We start from the raw sequence: 11,033 nt of genomic DNA on the forward strand, positions 1-11,033 counted from the left end.
AACACTTTGGAAGGGTATCCCATCTGCTTTCCAAACAGAGAACACTCCAATCCACTTCCTTCTGAAATTTTTTGGGATCTGTCTCTATGCATCTAAACTCTCATCAGTTCCTGATGGAGCAGCAAACTGAACTATCGTCCTTTACAGAAAGGGTTGTTAAGTGCTGGAACAGGCTTCCCAGGGAGGTGGTTGAGTCACCATCCCTGAATGTGTTTAAAAACCGTTTGGATGTGGTGCTCAGGGACATGATTTAGCCATGGGTTGTTAGAGTTAGAGCAGTATGGTTAGGTTGCGGTTGGACTTGATGATCTTGAAAGTCTTTTCCAACCTGAGCAGTTCTATGATTCTATGATTCTACGATTCTATGATTCTACAATTCTATGATTCTATGATTCTATGTTAGAGCATAAGAAAGTAAATCACTGAGATTTTTAAGTCATGAAACCACCCAGTTCCACAGTATATGAGCAGCTTGGGTGTTTCTCACTACCAACATCACATGCAAAGTAAAGGAGTGTGCTGCCTTACCGTTAGCAGTGTTATTTTAATATAACTCTTCCTTGTCACAAGACTTTTCACAAAAACAACCCTTTATTCAAATAGCATTATCTGAGGGAGGATGAAGTTAAAGAGCTGTGACAGACTGAAGTCAGAAAAAAAAGGATTTCTTATTATCAAAGAGAGCGTTGTATGACTCATTCAGTCATTTCATGACGGCATGAAAACTTGCACCTTGTATCACATTTTCATTGACTTTTATCATATAAAAATAATATTTAATTTTGAGTCTGTATAAAGACAAAAGGATATTTAGAAATATAATTGTAACTGTCTGCCTATGGTACAGAATATTACAACTGGATGCATTTTTCTGTCTTTCTTCACGGCACTTTCTGAGGCAGCAGGAGTTTGGAGATGCAGTAAATCCTCCAAGCAAGAAACAGAATAGATGAAGCAGTGGACTTGCATATCCCTAGCAGGGCAGATCTCATTTTTTGATTAAGCACAATTTATTTCACTTTTCAGGCTGTTTATGTGGCAGTGACTGCTCGGTATGGGAAGGTGAGAAATTGCACCCAAGAGGATTTTACACCAGAATGTGTAGAAGAATAGAGAGTTGGAAAGGAAAGTGCTTGGAAATCAAGTGGAAGAATTAATACTGCCCATGTCTTCCTGTGGTTTGCATATAGACACAGGTGATTGAGGGCTGTGACGTGTGCTCACAGCCAGCACTCTGCACGGGACCTCCTTTGCCCAGACCACACGGAGCCGCTCAAGGAGCTGACTGAGGCTGTGTGAGGAAAAGGACTGGAAACAGCTCCTGTGTCTGCTATGGGAACTGAGAAGCACAGAGCAGATGAGTCAGACAGCATGAGCTCACGAATAAGACAGATTAATGCTGCCCAGGGTACTATTTTCCTATTACTGCCTCTGCCAAAGACTGCTCAAGTGCCACGAGTCACCTCATGTAACTGTGTATGCTCTAATGAGCCATGCTTGGTGTGATCCAGGGGCTGGTTTGCCCCGATGCTGAGATGCACATGGTGCTGGGCTCTCTCAAACAGACCAGCTGGTCTCACTGAGCCCATGCTTGGATCTGGAGCTAATTTACGGGGGAAAGAACATGTGCAGAGGTCTCTTTGTGTTCAGGGTTGCCCTTAAACATGTTTCGTCAGGCTAATAATACAAAAATGAAGACTGTGGGTTAGAGCTCTCTAATGCCACAAAAATAAGAATTTTGATTTTGACCACACTGATGTGGGCAGTATGAAGGAGCTGCCATAGCTACCAGCTATTTTCTTCCCCAAACAACAGTGTCTTTCTGATCTAGCCTGGGACCTGCAGCAGAACTCAAGCTAACCTTAGGAGTGGCCTTTATTTCATTTTCTTCAGCTCTTTTCCAGAATCAGTAGGTTCTGTTCTATTAGGAATATGCATTCAGATAGTATTGCTGTTGCAAGTCAAACACAGAAATATAGGAAGCATTTGCATAGTGATTGACTGTGACACTGTGACATGGACAAGTTGCCTATGGATGCCTTAATGTAGTCTTTATTGAAATGACACTCTGGGGGAAAAGATAGCCAGATACTCTTTTTATCCACCAGGATGGCCTTGCTCCAACCTCCACTGGCCACAGTGGGCTTTAAGTCCCACTGAACAGCACACAGGGGGAGTGAGGTGGGTTTGCGGAACCCCTGAGTCAAACCAGCATCTACCAAAAGACCAATTACACTAAAAGATTTAACCTAAATTAGGAAGAAAAGATCTTGACTTCCTATGTTGCTTTTCCAATTGCTGCTTTTTCAAAAGCCTGTTTGAGGCGCTACATTGTCTACGTTCCTGAATGCAATCCTCACCTTTCCAACACCAGTTTGTCTTTTAAACCAATAGGAGGTAACATTCTTATTTTAAGGACAGGAAAACAGAGGGAGACATGAAAGTTGACTAAGAACCTGGTTAAAGAGACAGATTGAATCTTACAGATCCTTTTTTATCATTGTTTCTTTGGACCCAAATACTGAATGTAAGCACTGTCATTGTTTAATTTAAAATTTATATAACCCAAAGAATTAGCAGCTAAAATTAACAGCTAAAATACTGAAAAGTACCCGGTGACATTACCAGCAATTTTCATTTTATAACAATCACAACGTATTTCTGAAATATTTGTGTTGTACCAGAGCAATCCAATCTCTTTCAAAGCACCAAACAATTCCAGAACAGAAATACATAAAAGATTTTCACGAAAAATGCACTTTTGCCTTTCAGCTGGACATGAAAGGTGGAATGTTGGTGGCTAAACACAACCTAGCACTGTTGCAGTTGCCCACAGATACTCCAGCTGACCTTGTGCTTTGAGAGGTCAAGGTGTCCTGTAACATCTGAATCACATCTGCCTACATGAGGAGGTATTTCCAGGAGGCCCTGAAATGCAGTAGAAGTGTAAGTCTGAGTGTTTGAATCACTATTTATTTCAGTAGGTTGAGATTCACAGGATCAAATTGTGATTTGCTGGACTGTATCTTTCGACCCAGACTGGGAACAACAATTAGGAGTATGCAGGTGCGAAGACAAATTCATGTGTTATTTCACTTTACTGGCAAGTTTAAAAAGGTCTAAAATGGTGTTGTTGTTCAGTTACAGCATTCATAATATTATCTTTGTAAATTTAGAGATTAGCAGAAACAAACACAAAAGCCAGACTAACTATACCAATGTGCTGCTGTTGAAACTGCTAAGCTGGCTGCCCAAAGTCTGCTCTGTTGAAGAATGCACTATTGAAGAGACAGAGATCTAACCCACGTGCATTGTCACATACAACTCATGAAAGATGTACTGGTAATATTACACCTTTTCTTGGAAGGTATGAATTTACAAGGCAACCACATCTGTGAATCATGTTGCAAAAAACTCATGCTCCTAGCAACTGCAATAAAGGCTGTTACCTCTTCAAGCTCATGCAGTGCCTTGGTTGTTCATTCAGTTCACATTTGATAATCCTGAGAGAAAAGAACTGCAGTATAACCAGCCATAGCACAATGACAAAGCCCTTTAAGACTAAAAATATATATCAGAATACTCTTAACGTGACTTAATTCCAAAATAACTTTCCTCTCTTGTGTAGATTCAAAGATGATAGACTAGATTTTTTTTGTGTGTGTTTTCCTTGAACCTTATGATCACTCAAGACTACACCCAGTGCAGTCTCCTTAGCATTTTTCAAGTGGCAAATGGGACTAAAAGCACTGATCCAGCACACAGAGCCTAGTGCACTCCATGCAGGGCAGCGCACATGCCGTGAAGACAAGAAGCTGTTTATGGCCAGGTGTCAGAGGAGTCCTTCCACCCTGAACTTGGCCTTTCCCCGCGATCGAGGTTCACAGAATCATAGAACGTAGGGGTTGGAAGGGACCTCTGGAGATTATCTTGCTGAACCCTCCTGCTAAAGTAAGTTTCCTACAGTAGCTTACACAGGAAAGTATCCAGGTGGGTTTTGACTATCTTTAGAGAAGGAGACTAAACAACATCTCCGGGCAGCCTGTTCCAGTGCTCTGTTACCCTCTCAGTAAAGAAGTTTTTCCTCATGTTCATATGGAACTTCCTGCGTTCCATTTTGTGCCCATTGCCCCCTTGACACATGCCCTTTAGATATTTATAAGCATTGATACTATCCCCTCCCAGCCTTCCCTGTCTAAGCTGAACAGTCACAGGTTGCTCAGCCTTTCCTTACACTGGAGATGCTCCAGGCCCCTGGACCCTCTACAGCAGTTCCCTGTCTTTCTAGAACTGGGGAGCCTAGAACTGGACACAGTGCTCCAGATGTGGCCTCACCAGGGCAGAGCAGAGGGGGAGGATCACCTGCCTCGACCCTACTACAGCAAATTTATGCATGAAAATGAACAGCACGTGGGTAGTTTTGACTCAAGGGGGGTGGCTCTTTCTAGATACATCCGCTATATCACCAGCACACTTGGAACTTGATCTACCAAACACAAAATGCCCATTGCTAACAGTTCGTAGCTCATCTGGGATGGCAAGCAAAGGATCGTAGTCACTGCACTGAGTGTTTGTGTGAACGGCTGCTAAAGCAGTGCCAGGGTAGCCTGAGAGAAGCAATTTTGACCTTCATGGAGATGCTGACAAAAAAAAAACAACAACAAAACCATCCAGCGCTGCATCAAAATATTAGTTCAACTCACTAAAGGAGGAGAAACTCAGCTGTTCTACAAACGAGTGTATATGAAGCTCAGACAGCAGAGATGCACTAAGCCTGAGGCCACACTGGGGTATAGGCATGTTGTTTTGCCATGCATTGATAGGGGGAAAAATACAGCAACATTGAGCTTGCCAGGAAGCTTTGATCAAATGTGCCAGTGGACATGTTGACTGAGTGATAAGCCCAGCCACTCAGTTTTCAGATGGTTGCTGGCCCCACTTTGGGAGTGGCATCTAGCATGACGAGAAGAGTTCACTGGCAGGTGTATTTAGCTCAGTTGTTAAGGTTTTTCTACAAGACACCTGAGAGATGTATCTTGAGTTATATTGCATGTCACCTGAGATCTTCTAAATAATTGTTCACAAATAACATATCCACGTAGACTGAGATGGTAACATTTCACTCTCAGATTTCTATAGTTGCTAAGATAGAGGGGAAAGTAGGACAAAGGAGGCTGACGATCTGAAACGTGGTGGGCTACCATGACTACCACTGGATGAAAAGGAAAAGTTTGAGTCAGTTTGAACAGGAACACTTTACTGAACTGTATTTATTTGGGTATTACGGGTGGTAATACAGAGCAGAAGACTTATTCTATAGCTGCATGAAAATCTTTGCACATAGGTACTCTTACAAAACCATTACTCTCTCATATCAAGTCCTATTAGTATTACTAGGAGATGCAAGCTGATACCATGGGAGGTCACAGACTCATTAAAATTTGCAAATGAAAACCATTGGTTCCAGTGAATGAAGCACTTCTACAGAGATGGCCAGTAAATTTAGACAAAGTTTAGTGCATTCAGACCTGCTCTGAGATTGCAGGATGTAACAATAGCCACCGTTTTTAAAGCAATTGCAGCATTCATGAGCTAGGTGCAATTTTCAGAGCGATCATGACAGTTCTGCAGATAATCATTTTGCAAGTTAAGAATATAAATTGCGTGATACAAAAGAAGGAGAAAAAGCTGATTCCTGTTGAGTTCCCATAATTGCAAATGAAAGACGGCAAGAAACATCAGGGAGTCACTTTTCACAGAAGCAGAGATCGCAGGGGCTTAATTAGCACTGGATCATATGTATCAGCCTGAAAATGTGTAATGAATAGCTAGCACTTTCACATGAGACAAGACTGATAATCTGGTCTATTCTTTCAGAAAACATTTATATAGAGAGAAAAATGATCCCTGCCACAAGTAATCATGCTGACAGCTGTAAGCCTACTGAAAGAATAAATTTGATCCTGAAACACCTAAAAATGAGCTTAAAAATATATATTTCATGACAGAAAACAGAACTTTCTCTCAGACCCACCAGATAAGCACAGTGTACCTTCAGTGAAAATAACCTACAGCAATTTTTTGTGTTGCTTAGATTTATCTTCCTTGCATCTGAGTAGGATGAAGTACGTGTTGTGTAGGGTCTGTACTGGTACATTTCTGGGACAACTTTCCAGAGCTGTATTAACTGTTACAAGTTTTAAAGTTATTTGAATTTTTGCACTAAAATCACTGAAAAGAGCATGAAAGTTTGAATACTGAATAGAGAAGCTGGTTTTGTCAAGGTGAGTTAAATATATGCATAAAAGTAATCCTTCTTCCAGACAAATGAGGCACCAGTTAAGGAACACATTTGCAGTGCTTCTTCATCCAGATGTTACAGAACTTACCAGCACATCTGTAGGGGACTTCTCAGCTCCCACTCGGCAGGCCTGGCCTTATAGACCCATTTTTAATAACCACTTCCTCTCAAGTTAGTGACATTTCAAGTTTCTCACCCTTTTTCTCAGAAAAGTCTTTCACTTTCAGATTCTTCTCTATTGCTGCTTTTGCAATATTCTTTTTGAGGACTTGGCTGCTCTGTCCTGCCAGGTTGTGGCTGCAGAGCCTTTCTGCAGAGTGAGCTGAGCGAGCACATGCTCACAATACAGTTTTGAGGCCTTCTTAACTTGCAGGCCCTCACTCTTTTCATATGGATGACCACACTTCAGATTAAGCATGGAAGTTCTCTGAATTCGAACTGAGCAGGGATAGTAGAGGTGTGATGAGTTATCAGAAAAGCACTGAAGGTTTCTTTCTGATGTTTTTCCCTTTAAATACTCAGAACCATCTCTTATTCACGTGCAAGTGGATTGTGATCAAGCCACCTCCTAACCTTCAACTGCAGTAAGTGAATAGCTTAAGTTTGATATTCTTTTCCTCCAGTTAAAAAATATTTCTTGCATTCTTTTGCGCAAAGCACACAGAGAAAAAGTATTAGCCCTAAAGCAAGCCATTATATTCCTGTGGGGGAATATAATGTTCAGAAACAACATGCTCTTGTGATACTACCCTGCTTATGTATCCTCTTACGCAATGCCAGGCAGATGCTCTGCTGTCACAGAGCGGTGCAGTGCTCCGAGTGATTCCCTATCAATCACAAAACACAAGCCTCTTAATTAATCAGGTCCCAATCCCTCTTTTGGTCCTTAGCATCAATCAACAATTGATTGTTGTTATTTTACAATTAATTACTATTTACAGAAGACAAGACAGGGCTGTATCTGTAACTGCCAGTTGAATATCTTATCACAGAATCATCATAGAACCATTTGAGTTGGAAAGGATCCTTAAAGGCCATCTAGTCCAACTGCCCTGCAGTGAACAGGGACACCTACAGCTAGGTCAGGTTGCTCAGAGCCCCATCCAGCGTGACCTTGGGTCTTGACTGAATACATCCTCTGTCTCTATTTCCATAATGTAAATATCTTAACAAGCAATTACATATTTTCATATGCATGTATAAACACATGTGTGTTAATAGGTACATGTGAAATATATGCTTGTGTGAATATTAATCTGAAATACTTCCTCTTTTTTTTAGATAGCAAAAGAGTTATTTAAAAGTCTTTATTTTGGCCACATTTCTTCCCCTCTCAGCTTCCCTTCAGCATATCTGTCCTTTGAGCACAGCTCTGAGTTTCTCTGACTAAGACCAGAACCACAGTCTGTTCCTCCATGATGGTGCATTAAGATCACACCTTGCTTATAGGTAGCTGCAGGAATTAGTCATTAAATTAGGAACATTTTTAGAGACAATTCTCTCTCACAGACATAGACTAATCCTGAGCCAGTGAAAATATCTTGTTTTGGAAAACTGAGATATTTAGAGACTAAGCATGTATCTTGCCATTGGCAGTGATAGCGCTGTGGCAGGAGTCATCAGACTTGAACTTGCTCACTACAAGGAAGGTCCTGCCTGCACGTGAAGGAACTCCTGTCAAGGTCCTTCCTATGGCTGGGCATGGTGGCACTCCCTGGCAGCAGTCACCTCACCCAGTCAGATGCTGTCTATTTCCAGTGTGTCAGTGATTACTGCAAGTAGTCCTGTGCCAAGTGACAGTCCCTTCTGCCTCCCACCAGTCAGCAGTTCACTGGAGGCACACTTATTTTTACTTTTAGCATGGAAAGTGTATACTAGAAAAAAGAAATCACAGCTCCACAATAGATTCAGATTCAGGTTCAACTGAAGATGATAGATAGTGCAGCACATTAAGACTTTATGACAACTATTTGCATGCAGTTTTTACCAGATTTCTTTTTCCACCTCAGTTGAAAGGAGACTTATGCAAGAATTTCCATATTATTATACAGAACAACTTTTTTATTAGAGTTTGTTATTCAAAATCTTCATTAGGCACTCAAGAGCCTGTTCGGACTTCTGAAAACCACAAGTGGTCTGCAGCTTTTGAACCCCAGGCTGCTTTCTAACTCGAGGCATTTGAAAATTTATCTATGTGACAAATACAATGAAGTTTGCCATCAAAACTCAGTGATCCCTGAGGTTCATCCTTTCAGGAGCTAATTGGATTTTCAAAACCTATTTCTGCACACCACTTTATATACTATATTTGCATGAGCACAGTTTCTGGATATTTATTTCCAGCTTTTTACATAATGCATTTGTTCACCTCCATTTTTCTTCCAGTAGGAGAACTCCATGTCTATCAGTAGATGCACCTCATCTAAGAGTATGAAGAAAGGCAGAAAGTAAGAAAGGATAATATATGGCTTCTGCTGTGTCCACCATATCAAGAACCTTATAATACTTTCATATCCTGGATAGCATAAGCCATGCTCCTCTGGACAGAGAAAATGACTGTTCAGCTTACCTATAATCAAGAGGGATTTATATTTTTTGTTAGAAAGCCTCAAACTGAGAAGGAGAGCCCCTTGGCTGAGCATAAATGATGGAAGATAATGACCCTTTGAATGAGAAAGCTTTGTGTGAAGCTGACCGTGTAGAGTAGGTGAATGATAATCAGGAGGAAGTAAAACCAGGCCCATGGCCAACTCTTCCTTGCCCCTTCCCCTACACCTTCTGTCAACCTATGTTTTTGCACACTGAAATACATTTCCAGAATCCTGTTAGGCTGTTGCTTTGGCTGTATCACTACTATTTACAGCCTCCCTTTTAACCATTGTGACAAATAAGCAGCATACTGCGTGGCATTTGCAGTGCTGACACTGTTCGGTCCTACAGTCCTAGGGTGAATGCCATAATTCAAGATCGGCCATCTCCTGGCATCCCAACCATGTACTTTTGTACAGAATTTCTGCCAAACACGCCTGCGACAAATCTGTCTTCTCCTTCCCTTTTCTCAGATTATGAGTATAATAAAGCACAACCTATGACATTAATGGTCTTGTAACGCTGGTTGAACTATTCAGATCCTAGGAGACATCACAACAGAGGTAATTTGTTCAAACAATGTATTGGATTACAGGATCCTTTTTGCTTTTGTTTTGCTTTTCTCTACAGTACCCATTTATACACTGAATGAAGCAGGAGCTCACTTGGTACAGCTATCCAATGCTTTATCTCACCTTCACTGTCTTGTCTAACCACAAAGTATTTGTATTTCTTTTATGATGGGGAACTGCTGCTTCTACCATACTTTTCTGTGCACATAAGGTCTGAACACATCATAAATAGGTGTATGCTTACTGTCACAGCAATGGAGGGGTGCTGGACTTCGGGTTTCTCCTCCTTTTTATAGATGGAAGATCAAGAGAAAGGAATCTAAATGTCAGAACATCCACTCACTGAATCACCAGCTTCAGACAGATAGGATTTCTCCTTTGAGAGTACTTATACCACACAGACTTGTAATACACGATAATTCTATAACTCTATAACAATAGGTGTGCTTGGCACATGGTGACACTTGAACTAACTGAGGTATTCTAGACAAAATACAGTGCAGGGAGAGCCACAAAGGCTTTTACCTTATGGATATTATTTGCACTATTATATGCAGTATTTACATACTCCACCCCTCTTGTAGCCCAGCAGTACATCATCTCGGCACAACCTCCAGGTTTGAAGTCCAATTCCTAGCTATGTAATTTGTGTGTTTAAGTGTTCAGTGCTTTCATAAGTCTTACATCATGAAATGAGGTATTTATTAAAGGATTTGTCTGCACAGCAAAATGAGGAGTGTCAGCTTTTATATGGGCAAAGCAGCATAACTAATACCGTCGGTGAAGGAGACTTGGGGCAGGCTCTGCAATATGTCACTCTGGAAAGGGCCCAGGTGAACACGGATGTATGCTTGTATGCTTGCTAGTAATGGCACAGTCATGCAGACAAAGCTTTTTATTTATGGCTCTCTTGATGGCTTGCAGAAGCAGCCATGCCACACTTAGTAAGTGGCTGTCCATGCTGATTTTAAAATAAGGCCACCCTGACAGCGCCTGAGAGTGCACACAGCCTCAAAGCAGCAACACAGGCAGGAGCACAGTATGGGGAGGAAAAGCTTGTGGGCAGTTCTTTGCCTGATGCCAGCATGTCACTGCCAGGGAGCTCTCTCTCACAGGCTCAGAAGAGCCTCACAACTGCATCATCCCAGTAGGAAAAGCAACATGATTTCCAGATTTCCAGGATGCTGGACTCTCAAGCAGGACCTCTCCCAGCTCTGCCAGCGCTTCCTGCAGCACTTGAGCCCAAACACATCAGAGTGTAAATCAACATTTGGATTTGCTACAGACTTGGGCAGAAAGTCAAGAGAGTGGGTTTTCTCATCCTGTAGCCAAAACTGAAAATCAAAACAATTGATTCTGCCTTGAACAGCTCCCGAGCGGCTGGCCAGCTCACTGACAGCAAGAGGCACAACTGGACTTGCAGCAAACTCAGGGCACAAAGAGCAAGTGAGGCCACACAGGGCACAAAATCAAACAGCCCAGGCACTGGTGTGCTTAAAACTTGGGAGCTGAGCACATGAAGGGGTCTTACCTCTTCCAATAACAAAAAAAATAAAAAATAAAAAATCAAG

The sequence above is a fragment of the Numida meleagris genome, chromosome 3 (assembly GCF_002078875.1).
Source record: "Numida meleagris isolate 19003 breed g44 Domestic line chromosome 3, NumMel1.0, whole genome shotgun sequence".
In the NCBI taxonomy this organism is placed as follows: domain Eukaryota; kingdom Metazoa; phylum Chordata; class Aves; order Galliformes; family Numididae; genus Numida; species Numida meleagris.